Below are 13,326 nucleotides of genomic sequence, written 5' to 3' on the forward strand. Positions count from 1 at the left end.
TTCTGCTTGCCTATTCAGAGCGTCACATTCTGCAGTGTCCTCTCTGAGGCTGTCACGTGGAATTTGGTGCTGGGACAGATTTACCCAATTAAAGCTCAAATGTACTACAGAGCTCATTCTTACACCTTCTTACACCTTCCATTTACCACCCAGTTGATGCTTTTAGTATGGTTTGCTAATATGCTACGTAGTGTTGTTGTTCGAATTCGACAATATGGTGTTTGGGACCCGAACACAAGTTTGCAGCACTAAACAAGCTGAACAGAGTTCAGTTCATTTATCTCTGATACTTACTCCTTCCAAGCTGGAAGAAGGAATGCATGTGTTCTGCTCAGGGCTGTTTAGTTGAGGAGTCAGAGCAGTTTTGGGTACCTGGAGTTGGTGGTTTCATAAACTGGGGAGTCAGATGATTTTTGTACTGACTCCACAGCCCTGGTTCTGCTTCTGAACATCGTAGTGCTGAATTCGGACAAGTCACATCGCACGTTCCTAGTGCTATGTTAAAGAGAACCCGAGGTGGGGTCTTCCATCGCAATCCATATACAGAGGCTGGTTCTGTCTATAGAGCCCAGCCTCTGTTGCTAGTTAGTTTCTTTCAAAACCCCCCTGCGCGCTGTCAGACCCCATAAAACACAGCCGCGCTGGCGACACGCAGCGTGTGGCAGGCGTCTGTGTTTAGCTCACTAATTTCAGTGTCGGCGCTCCCCTGTCTCCTGAATCGCTCCGGTCCCCACCCACGTCCCTTCCCTCGCCGCTGATTGGAGGGAAGGGACGCGGGCGGGGACCGGAGCGATTCAGCAAGCAGGGGAGCAGCCGAGACTGACAGTAGTGAGGTAAACACAGCCGCATAGCGCGGCTGTGTTTTATGGGGTCTGACAGCGCGCAGGGGGGGGCTTTGGAGGGAACTAACTAGCAACAGAGGCTGGGCTCTATAAACAGACCCAGCCTCTGTATATGGATTGCGATGGAAGAACCCCACCTCGGGTTCTCTTTAACCCATTCAGGTTCCGTCGTTTTCACGTGAGAAATGTTCACCTCCCATTCATTAGCCTATAACTTTATCACTACTTATCACAATGCACTGATCTATATCTTGTTTTTTCCGCCACCAATTAGGCTTTCTTTGGGGGGTACATTTTGCTAAGAGCCACTTTACTGTAAATGCATTTTAACAGGAAGAATAAGAAAAAAATGGAAAAATTCATTATTTCTCAGTTTTCAGCCATTATAGTTTTAAAATAATACATGCCTCCATAATTAAAACTCACGTATTGTATATGCCCATATGTCCCGGTTATTACACCGTTAAAATTATGTCCCTATCACAATGTATGGCGACAATATTTTATTTGGAAATAAAGGTGCATTTTTTCCATTTTGCATCTATCACTATTTACAAGTTTAAAATAAAAAAATATAGAAATATTTCATCTTTACATTGATATTTAAAAAGTTTAGACCCTTAGGTAAATATTTACATGTTTTTTTTTTTTTTTTATTGTAATTTTTTTTTTTTTATACTAAAAATTTTATTAGGGTACTTTTGGGAGGGTGGGAGGTAAACAATAGATTTATAATGTAAATGTGTGTTAATTCTGTTTTTTTTTTTTTCAGGTGTAGTATTACTTTTTGGCCACAAGATGAGTTTGTTTACATGACGTCACTCTAAGCGTAGCACGCGCCCTTTGGGCCCTTTTCCACTAGCGGCGTTTGCGATGCTGAATCGCAAAAACGCAAACCGCTAGCGATTTTACAATCGCTACGGTTTGCTTTTTAACATGGGAATCGCGGTAGGTCATTTCCACTACCGCGATTCGTTTTTGCGGGGAACGCGAACGCGCGGCGGAGCGATAATTGCCGCGATTTTGCTATGCAGTGCATAGCATAGCAAAATCGCGGCCGCAAACGTCGGGGGAATCGCCGGTTTTGCGATTCAGCAATCGCTAGCGTTCAGCGTGAACGCTAGCGATTGCAGGTGGAAAAGGGCCCAAAGTGACGCATCAGGAAGAAGACGGCCAGAAAAAGCTCAGCTTCCGAGAGAAGCTGTCGCTTTTTCAGCGGGGGAGAGGAATCAATGATCGGGCTCCGTAGCCCGATACATTGATTCCTTGGCTACCGAATCCGCGGCCGGGAGTGCGCGTGCACGATCGGCCGCGGGGGCGCGCGGTAGCGCGCATGGTTCCTGGACGTAGAAACTACGTCCAGGAACCAAAATAGGTTAAGCATATAGCCCCAGGGCCGGATTTCAGCCTAGCCAACATAGGCTGGGGCCTAGGGCGCCTGAAAGAGCAAGGGCGAATTTCACCCTTGTAGAAACTGCTTGACTGCAGTATATTCCTGTCTGTGTGCTTTGGAGAGTGTCCTGTGCAGTCAGCCAGACCGATCCGCGGCCGCCCTGCTTCTGAGTTTGCCACACATAGCTGAGGGCGGCCACGGACAGGGTCGGGGATTTGTAATGAGGCAGAGGGAGGTGATGATGCTGCAGGCTGTTTCCAGTGACGTGTATGCCTGCAGCCTGTCGCTCCCCGAGTCCTCCCCCTCTCCTCTCTCTCTGTACGGAGCTGTGTGTTCTGCAGCCACGCCCCCTTCCTCTCCAGGCTGCTTGTCACACAGGCTCTGCCAGGAGATTCAATGTGCACTGCAGGAGCTGCTATCAGTGGTATATACGGGGAATAGCTATCACAGGCAAGTAGCAGCACGTTAAAGTTATCTACTATCTATCAGCTGCAATAAAGATAAGAACCTACAGGAGGAGGGATAGGGGCTGCTGCTGATTATTGACTGTTTTCTTCCCCCTGCATATCCAACATAAACTCTACAGCTAAAACTGCCATTCTTTTTCTCCTTCTCTCTCTAAACTTTCCTCCCCATCACATGCTTTATTTTCCTTTCCCCTCTCTGTCATCTAGTGCTCTCTTTTCTATTCTATCTTACAGTCTGTAAATCCCTCACATTTTACAGAGTACATAGTCATGTCACTGCTTGTCCACAGAGGAGCTCACACTCTAATCCTACCCTAGTCATAGTCTAATGTCCTCCCATATTATTATTATTATTATTATTATATATTTATATAGTCCTGACATCTTCTGCAGCACATTACAGAGTACATAGTCATGTCACTGACTGTCCACAGAGGAGCTCACACTCTAATCCTACCATACTCATAGTCTAATGTCCTCCCATATTATTATTATTATATATTTATATAGTCCTGACATCTTCTGCAGCGCTTTACAGAGTACATAGTCATGTCACTGACTGTCCACAGAGGAGCTCACACTCTAATCCTACCCTAGTCATATCTAATGTCCTACCATATTATTATTATTATGTATTTATATAGAGCTGACATCCTCTGCAGCACTTTACAGAGTACATCGTTATGTTACTGACTGTCCTCAGAGGAGCTCACAATCTAATCCTACCATAGTCATAGTTTAATGTCCTACCATATTATTATTATGTATTTATATAGAGCTGACATGTTCTGCAGCGCTTTACAGAGTACATAGTCATGTCACTGACTGTCCTCAGAGGAGCTTACAATCTAATCCTGCCATAATTATAGTCTAATGTCCTACCATATTATTATTATTATTTATTTATATAACACTAACATCTTCTGAAGTATATTACAGACTACATAGCCATATGTCACTGAACCCTAATCCACAGTAATTCTATTCTCAAATTTGTAGCCTTAACCAAGCTTGCCAAAGGGCCTAGCTTTTAGGCCACATTCACAGTGGGCCTTGCATTTCCTGTGACAGCAGGAATGCAACAGATCGGGACAGCGGTGCTGCATGTTAGGCTAGCCTTGTGTCGGATACAGTGAAGTATATAGTCAATTTAAAGCATGCATCACTGTTACTGTGATTGCAAGCATTTAGTAGTAACACACTGCATGCAGTATGTTACAATACCGCAACCTGTTATACCGCAATGCACCTGCCACGTGGGCCGGAGCACCTGCGCTGTCCGCTGCGGCCCACGTGGCGGTGATTGACAGCGCCGCTTGTGCAGGCGCAGTACAGTGCGACCTGGAGGTCGCTCTGACGTCATCGCCGGGGACCGGGAGGGAGCTGCGGCGAATGGCTGTGTGCAGAGCTGCGGCGAGGGACATGCTGGGAGCTTGGGGCTGGAGGAAGCCCCCGGTAAGTAGCACTCATTTTACATTATTTTCCCTGATGACTCCTTTAACCTCACTGAAATCATGGGACGGCTGGAGATAGTGGGCCTAGGGCGGTAAAGAGTACAAATCCGGCCCTGTATAGCCCATAGGCGAAAACTTACCTCAACCATTAACCCGCACGTTGTCTGGTAACGCATAGCATGCTGTAGGTTATTCCGCAATACAAATTAGTCAATGTCTAATGGCTAATACACACAATGAGATTTTGTGGCAGATTTCTTGCCAGATCGATTTCCAGCATGTCCAATCTGATTTACAATCGATTTTCCATAGAAGTGAATGGAAAATCGATAGAAAATCAGATCGGACATGCTGAAAATAATCGATCTAGCAAGAAATCTGTCAGAAAATCTCATTGGGCTTGATTCACAAAGCGGTGCTAACTGTTAGCACGCCTGTGAAAACCCCCTTACCACGTCTAAACAAACTTTTCGCGCATAAAATTTTATGCGCATAAAACTTTACGCGCGCAAAACTTTACGCGCGCACTGCACAGAGCGCAGGGCGCTCCGTGCGAAGTGCCCATTAAAGCCTATGGGACTTAGCGCGCATAAAACTTTGCGCGCGTAAAACTTTGCGCGCGCAAAGTTGGCGCGCGATCTGATTGAGAAATCCGGTGCTAACCTACTTAGCACCCTGGTTAGCACGTCTAAAGACTTTAGACGTGCTAAGTAGGTTAGCACCGCTTTGTGAATCAAGCCCATTGTGTGTATTAGGCATAAGTGCTAGTGGAATATAATTGCATTGCAATGTGATTTTTGTCAGTTGCGCTGCAACGGATGTAGTGTGAAAGAACTCACACTACAGAGCTAGTTTCACACTGGGGTGTTGCTCAACTTGTAAAACAAGATCGCAAATGAGGAGAAAAATTGCATCATGCGTGTGATACAATGCAGCACGTAAATAGTATGTTCCACTGCACATTGTCCAGCACTGCACAGCATGCTTTTCGTCTCACTGCACTGCTAACGTGCCAATGTGGATGTACCAGTACTATATAATTGCATCGCACTTGCTGTGCGATAATCTTGTCTGACACAGTGCACTGCAACATGTGAATGTCAGGGCTCTTTCACACGGGCAGCTGACTAGCGGTGAAGTCACCACCTGTCAGTTGCTCTCCTGCACCGGCTAAGCGCTTGTTAGCGCCCGGTACCAGCGCTGTACAGACGCCCCTCCCCTCCCCCACAGAGTGAGATCTGAGCACTGCTGCAGCCGTGCTCAGACTCGACATGCTCTGCCGCCCAGTAACGCCACTGCATGTCAACGCTTGTTAAAACTGCTGCAATTTGGCTGCATTTTAATTGCACTGGCGTGCCGCAGACGGGAGGCTGAACTGCTCTGCAAATGCGCAGCTCAGCCTCTTGTGTGAAGGAGGCCACCGCTCAGGCCCTGCTGGGCCGATTTGAATAATTTTTTTTTTAAACACGCAGCTGGCACTTTGCTAGCTGCGTGTTTCTATGATCGCCGCCGATCCGCCGCGTAGTAGGCCCCCCCTCAGACCCGGTGCGCTGCCTGGCCAATCAGTGCCAGGCAGCGCTGAGGGGTGGATCGGGACTCCCTATGACGTCACAACGTCGATGACGTCATTCCGTTCGTCGCCATGGCGACGGGGAAAGCCCTCAAGGAAATTCCGTTCAGAACGGGATTTCCTGACGGGCATAGGCGCCGGCGGCGATCGGAGGGGTGGGTGGGATTCGGCTGGGAGGGGGGTATCATGTAGCTAGCGCTAGGCTAGCTACATGATTAAAAAAAAAAATTTAGGTGTAAAAACCATGCGCAGCCGTGAGGCTGCGCATAATTCAAACGCCCAGCAGGTTAAAGTAGCCTAGTACTTTTAGCCATAGACCCTGAACAAGTGTGAAAATCAGGTGCTATGACTGAAGTCTGACAAGTTTAGCTGCATGCTTGTTTCAGCTCTGTGATTCGGGACTTTAATGATGCGCAAAAGAACAGCAGGACTGCCAGGCATCTGGTACAGTAGAATCTTGTTATAGTAAACTCTGATAGTAAACCACTGGCTATAGTGAACTCAGTCACTAGGTCTGGACCATGCGTCTGTGAATATACAATATATTAACAATCCTGATATAGTAAACTACTCAGCCGGTTCCCTTGATGTTTACTTAAAGGATACCAGAAACGAAAGGTTCTGGTAAAAATGATAGATGCAGTGTGTGGGGGGTAAAAAGTACATACCAGCCGCTACTCCTGTCCCGCTCCGTCTGCCCCCGTTATTGTAATATCCATGACTTTGGTGACCTTTGCCCTGGACATACTGCGCCCTGTGTACGCAGTATGTCCTGCCCTCTTTGCTTCTGGCCGGCGCATAGTTAAGTGGCTCAGAAGCATGCTGACACCTCCGTCTTCTGTGTGCTGCGTGTGCACTCCACTAAACCAAGCTTCACATGCTAATCATGTGATGCCTGGCAGTCCTAATGATGTATTTGGCTGCAGTAGTATCTAGATCACACACATGAAACAAATGTGCAGCTAATCTTGTCCAACTCGGGTAAGAAAATGTGATCTGAATGCTTGTTCAGGGTATTTGGCTGTAAGTACTAGAGACAGAGGATCAGCAGGACAGCCAGGCAGAGTGCATCTTTAAAAGGTAAATAAATATGTCAGCCCATTGGATTTTGTGGACACAACAGCAGTTTATTTCACTAGAAATTCATCTTTCATTGTGGAGTCTCTGTGAAGTCTACCGCGGTACTTTTAGTGTTTTAGGCTATAGTATACCTCTAGTAGAAAACTTCTGGTATGGGGGCGCACAAATGAACCCCTTTGTCATCAGGAACAGTTATTAGATTGCCCAAAATTATTAAAAAACAAGAGGACCTCTAATTCTGGGCATACACAGCTCGTTTTTTATTATCAATCGAGCCGTTGATGGCTCGATTTATAATATCCGACGTGTCCGATCACCCTGCCGGATCGATACCGCGCTCGATCCCCGTGGACGGACAGTAGAAAAAAAAAACGAAGCGCTGATAAGAAGCGCCCGGCGGGGACAAGCGAGAATCGATCCGCAAGCACGCGCGGACGAGCAGTGACGCGCTGGCTCGATTCCAGCGCATTATCTCACCATGTATGCCCAGCATAAAGAAACAGTGACAACAGATTATACAACTCTACTACAAGGTTAGATGGGAGTGTGCACTATTAAAACACTATTTAGGGGTTAGACCTTGGCAGAGATGGACTCAGTTGGCCATTTGGGTATTTTCATCCCCATAAGTAATGCCAATTGCCTGGTTGCCTTTATGTTTGTGGTTTTTGCTTTAACAGGCTCTGAATCACTTTTAAGTTTTAGTTAGTAAAGTTCCTCTTTTTAAAGTGCTCTGTACCACATCTTAAAGAGAACCCGAGGTGGGGTTCTCACAACAAAATCCCCATACAGAGGCTGGCTCTGCCTATCGAGCCCAGCCTCTGTTGCTAATCAGACCCTCCCTAAATCCCCCCTGCGCTCAGCCAGACCCCATAAATCTCAGACACGCTGCCGACACGCAGCGTGTCAGCAGCGGCTGTGTTTAGCTTCCTAACGTCAGTCTCCGCTCTCCCCCGCCTCCTGTATCGCTCTGGTCCCCGCCCACATCCCTTCCCTCCACGCTGATTGGAGGGGAGGGACGCGGGCGGGGACCGGAGCTCTGCAGGAGGCGGGGGGAGCGCCGAGACTGACGTTAGGAAGGTAAACACAGCCGCACAGCGCGGCTGTGATTTATGGGGTCTGGTTGAGTGCAGGGTGGTGTTAGGGGGGATCTGATTAGCAACAGAGGCTGGGCTCGATAGGCAGAGCCAGCCTCTGTATGGGGATTTTGTTGTGAGAACCCCGCCTCAGGTTCTCTTTAAACCTCTGCTTTGATGACTGCTGCACTATTTGCTGGCAGTAAGTCTCCTAAAGGTTGTGTTCACAAAAATAAAAAAAATTGTCTAGCGTTCCTAAAGACAGTTCACACTGCTTGTGTTAGTCTTAGGGGTTGTGGAGCCGCTGTCTCGTTAGTTGGTTGGTTTTACACTATGGAGCGCTCTATCTATCTTCTTTAGATTGCTTCTGCAGTCTCCTACAGGAGTCCACTAATGATACAATATTGATTGTACAGTCTAATTAAATCTGTGTAGTAGAAGGGTAAAGGGAGTGAATATAATCATGAAGGTCAGGGCTCCACTAAGGTCGGAAGACATTGTGCCGATCAGGACACCTCTGGCCTTGCTGGATGTCTACTCTTGTCATCCGTCGGCTGCTGCTCCACTGCAGCAGGGACACCTCTGGTTCAGCCCCTCCAGGATGCCAGCCGATAATCCAGAAGCCACAGCGGGACGCATCTGTGACAACCAGATTATCTTGACCAGCCTTGCCGAATGCTGCTCAGGAGTCGGGACCCACCACAGAAATGAACACTACTGCACCTTTTGAATTGGAACACCTTGGCCAGCACTTGCAGATGCCAGCAACCCGGATCAGCGTCAGCCATCACCGCCGGTTTCTTTCTTGAAGGACCGGGCTGTCGCTGCCGAACCTTCGCCTCTTTCTGCCCCCCCCCCCCCCCCCTCTTTAATGTCTTCTTAGGAATACCAGATGCAAATGGTGAAGCCATACTATGGCAGCCTCAGTTCTTGGCTTTTGGGGATAATTGGCAAAATAAATTATTCTGATACTGCAAGTGTATACTTTAGGTAGTCCCTCATATTACATAGAAGTGGTAAGATTGTACAATCAAGATTGTAACAATAGTGGGCACCTTTGAATGGGTATAGCCATTATACCTACAGCCTTGTTCCTTGCTCGCAAGCTGTGACAAATCCTGTAATCAGAAAATGGCGTGTGCTTCAATTTAGAGGACGTTTTGTATTTCAGTGCATTTAAGCTCTCACAGCATCATGTTTATAAAGTGAATGTAAAATATCATCTTACCATGAAATATACACTGGTTTCAGTGACACAAGCTGCTGACCTATTTTCTATATGTGCAGCGAATGGCCTCATAGCTTGCTTTTCTCCACCAATCTGTGCATTTGTCTGAAGAAAAAATTATGTAAGGTCACATGTCAAGAAGTCGGTCATTACTGTTTGCCTGTTTTAGCTGTAGCCACATAATGAAGAAGGGAATTAGATGGTTCTGGAATACCTGCTAAAAAGCAGGTTGATGGTCTGTTATAATATACTAGTGAAAATCAGGTGGATAAAATACTAAATAGCAAATTTACAACCAAATTAATGTGCATTGCACTTTGTGAAAATTACATTGGTTTGGTCATGTACTAATGTTTGCGAGCTGTGTATAAAGATCTGTAAATGTAACCCTGGAGTAAGAGGCAAATAGAGGCTGCCATATTTTCCAAACTGTGCAGTTGCCTGTCTATCCTGCTGATCTTACTGCCATTCAGTAACCACTTCAGGACCAAGCAAATTTTCACATATCCGCACTGCTCCCATTCATTCGCCAATAACTTTATTACTACTAATCACATCTAAATAATCTATGTATTGTTTTTTTCAGGACAAATTAGGCTGTGTGATAATTTTGTTTAGTAATTACCTTATTTTCAGTGCATTTTAAAGGGAAAAGAAGAGAAAAAATTGAAAAACGCACAATTTCTCCATTTACAACCATTATGGCTTTACAATAAACCATGCTAACTGTAAGTTAAACCCACAAATTGTATTTGCTTATTTATCCTGGTTATAACAACATTTAGATTATGCTCCTGGCACAATGTATGGGGCCAATATTGTATTTGGAAATAAAGGTGTTCTGTTTTTCGCTTTCTCATTGTACACTATTGATTATGATGCTCGGCATACACGGCTTGATTTTGCCACTCGATTCTCCCACCTGATTTATTCCCTAATCGATTCTGCAGGCGATTCTCTTATCTTCCGCTCGTTTTTCTGATCTTTTTCCATTGTGTTCAATGCGGGAGATCGGACATGTCGGGAATTATCGCTCGAGCCATCTAAATGGCTCAGAATCGAGCTGTGTATTCCCAGCATAAGAGCTTATTTGTAACAATAATAGTAATATACCCTCAATGCATACATATTTAAAAAGCCAGGTTTGCGGTATAATTCTTCACAGATTTCAGTATAGGTAGCCAAAGTGTACACCCAGAGAGTGACCACATGCAGGTAGTCACAGTGTGCCCCCCATAATGGGTAGACATAAAGCATTCCCCCTCCCCCAGTATAAATCGAACACAGTGAATCCAGTGCAGGAGACTTGGGTGCACAGGGCGTAACTTCGGTGCCGTCAGAAGACGGAGCTGAGGTTACTTTTAAAATACAATAATTCGGCTTCCAGCAATTGCTGGAAGCCGAGATATTTCATTCCCCCACTATCCATGGCGGCCTGGAGGGGGAATAGTATTTAGCACGGCCGGGACTTGTGCAGCAGCAGGATCAGCCATATACCAGCTGTATCCTGCGCCCAAGTCTCCCGCGCCGATTCCTCTCTTACGCGTATAGATAGCCAGAGAGGTCCCCAAAGTATAGATAGGTAGAGAGTGCCCTCCTTTTATAGTTAGCCAGGCCCCCCCTCCTTTCAGTAAAGGTAGCTATACTGAATGGGTGCTCCCCATTCAGTATAGGCCACCAGGTAGTGCCCCCCCCCACCCGTTACGCAAAGTGTGCAGCGAGCCTAGATTACTCACCTTCCGGAAACCGGCCACATCCTGCAAGTCTTCCTCCTGTCCTGCAAGGGGTGCTGCATCTCTAAACTGAGATCATCATTTGTCGTAATTTGAGCCCTGGAAGGACAGTAGAGGAGGAGCTGCTGCTGCCGCTGGAACCCAGGGAGGTGAGTGATCTGTTACAGTTCTGAAGCTCACTCTGCACCTGGCCCTCCTAGCGGTATCCATAGGTGCTGACAGAATTTTTTCAGAAGACTCTTGATTCCCTATAGCCAAAGCTAGAGGAATACAGGTGCGTATTCACATAAGCACTGGTGCTGCTGTCCATTTTGGAGACTGATTTCGGCAAAAATTGAAACAGGGCCGTAGGAAAACCCTCGGTTGGAACAGAGGGGTTTAAAAAGATATGGGAAGCCTCTGGACTGCTAAGATAAGACAGCCTAGTGTGCACATAAAATGGATTTAAAGATTTTAAACCCCATTCACATAGTCCATGTTTTGTACATTTTCCTCAAACTGCTTTAACTTTCCACATCCTCTCTAATTCTTTCCGGGCCTTTACCAGTTTCTCATACTCCATCCTGATGTTGCTGCCACTTGGTATCACTACATCTCTCATCACTGTTGTCTTCTAGTCCTAGTTTGCTACCATGATTTCCAGCCTATTGGCCAATGCCTGTCTATCTGTATCTTGAAGTCCCATAGCATCATAACCCTGTTATTTTCCATGACCTTTCATTTTCCAACTAGACCTGGGAGGGTTTAGCCCATACACTGAACATATGTAGCTGTCACAGTACCAGCTGCTTGGTTGTGCAGTTCAGTGTATGTTATTTCTGCCTCTATTTTACATCTTGCCACTCAGTTGTACTGTCTCTGAGGAATGTCTGCATAGCCAGTAGAGATGCAAATACTTCTGGGTTGATGCAAATGTATGCATTTTGTTATGCAAATATATGTAGCTTCAAAATGGACCATCAATTTTAAAGAGGAACTGCAGTGAAAATAACGTAATGAAAAAAAGTGCTTAGTTTTTACAATTATTATTTATAAATGATTTAGTCAATATTTGCCCGTTGTAAAATCTTTCCTCTACCTGATTTACATTCTGACATTTATCACATGGCAACATCTTTACTGTTAGCAGGTGATGTCTGTTGAAAGAGATGATACATTTTTGGCAGTTGGAAACAGCCATTTCCCTCAAGGCTCCCACAGTGTGATGTCAGCACGTGCTGACATCACACTGTCGGAGGGGTTTCACTTTAATATCAGCCATACAGAGTCCCCTGATGATCTGTTTAAGAAAAGGAAAAACATTCTCATGGGAAAAGGGGTATCAGTTATTGATTAGGAAGTTCAATCCTTGGTTATGGTTCCTCTTTAAACCCGTGTTTAAATTGATTGGTCCATTTTCAAACTGCATATATTTTCATAAAAGTTTGCAAAAACTCAGAAGTATTTGCATCTCTTTGATTATCTCTAATAGCCAATACCTTGGGTCCTGTCTAGTGCAATAGATCTTCCTTTTATGGATCTGGTGCTTCATGCCTGTATGCTTGTGCTGCTATAAGGCTGTGCCTCATTGCTGTCTGACTATAGCTCTTTCTAGCCACTGATGGGATTTTCCAGTGTTAAGGCCCCGTTCACACTGCACGCGTTTCCAGACGCGTTTTGGAAACGCGTGCAGGAGGCAGATACGCACGACATCAGACATTGCATAGAGTGCAATGTCTGATCTTCACACTGCATGCGTTCTGGACCTGTGCGGTCTGGGAACGCATGCTGCACGCATTTTTTGTAAAAACGCGTGGCTGTCCCATTCACTTTTCAGTGATGGGATCAGCCACGTAACGCACACAAACGCGGATGGCGTGCGTTCGTACGCGTTGCGTTCCGCGTGCGTGCCCGTCCGCCTTTGTGATGTGAACGGGGCCTTAGGTTCCACAGTTTCCTGTCAGTGGTGCATCTGTAGTAGGGTCTTGTCATGTTATGGCACGCCCTCTACTTGGGCTTTCTTTATTGTCTGCCTAGCAGATATTCTCTCAGCAAATCACAACATATTTAGTTACTATGTATCATGGATGTTTTGGATTTTGTTCAGAATGTTGGCTTTGACTTTTGCCAGACTCATTTTTGCCCTCTTTGCAGCTGGTGTATAGTCTCTATATGATGGTCTTGGACACCCCTGTACATTGTGAGGAGCTTCCAAGTCTTCACATCAATTGCCTCCATATCCTCTTTCAGGCAGCTTGCCGTACCAGCACTGCGGGCGTGGCATGTTTTGATGTTGGTGTTCTTTTTATTTCTATTGAGTTGGCTCTTCAAGGGAACCTGAAGTAAGAGGAATACAGAGGCTGAGCTTTTCATTCTGTAATACTTTAAATTAAACCTGTACTGAAAAAAAGTTCCCCTGGGGGGTACTCACCTCAATTGGGTGGAAGCCGCTGGACCTTATTGAGGCTTCCCCCGTCCTTCTGTGTAACACGGCGGTCTTTCTG

The 13,326-nt window shown here is 45.9% G+C and overlaps 1 protein-coding gene across 1 annotated transcript in view; it reads left to right on the top strand.

Annotated features, from left to right (window-relative positions):
* The first annotated feature begins 2,619 nt into the window (after positions 1-2,619).
* TIMELESS (timeless circadian regulator) overlaps positions 2,620-13,326 on the top strand; it is a 111,656-nt gene continuing 100,949 nt past the window's right edge. Inside the window, exon 1 of the mRNA XM_068267573.1 lies at positions 2,620-2,685. The gene's annotated coding sequence lies outside the window, so the exon portion shown is untranslated. The remainder of the gene's footprint in view (positions 2,686-13,326) is intronic.

Source organism: Hyperolius riggenbachi, chromosome 2, assembly GCF_040937935.1.
Source record: "Hyperolius riggenbachi isolate aHypRig1 chromosome 2, aHypRig1.pri, whole genome shotgun sequence".
NCBI lineage: Eukaryota > Metazoa > Chordata > Amphibia > Anura > Hyperoliidae > Hyperolius > Hyperolius riggenbachi.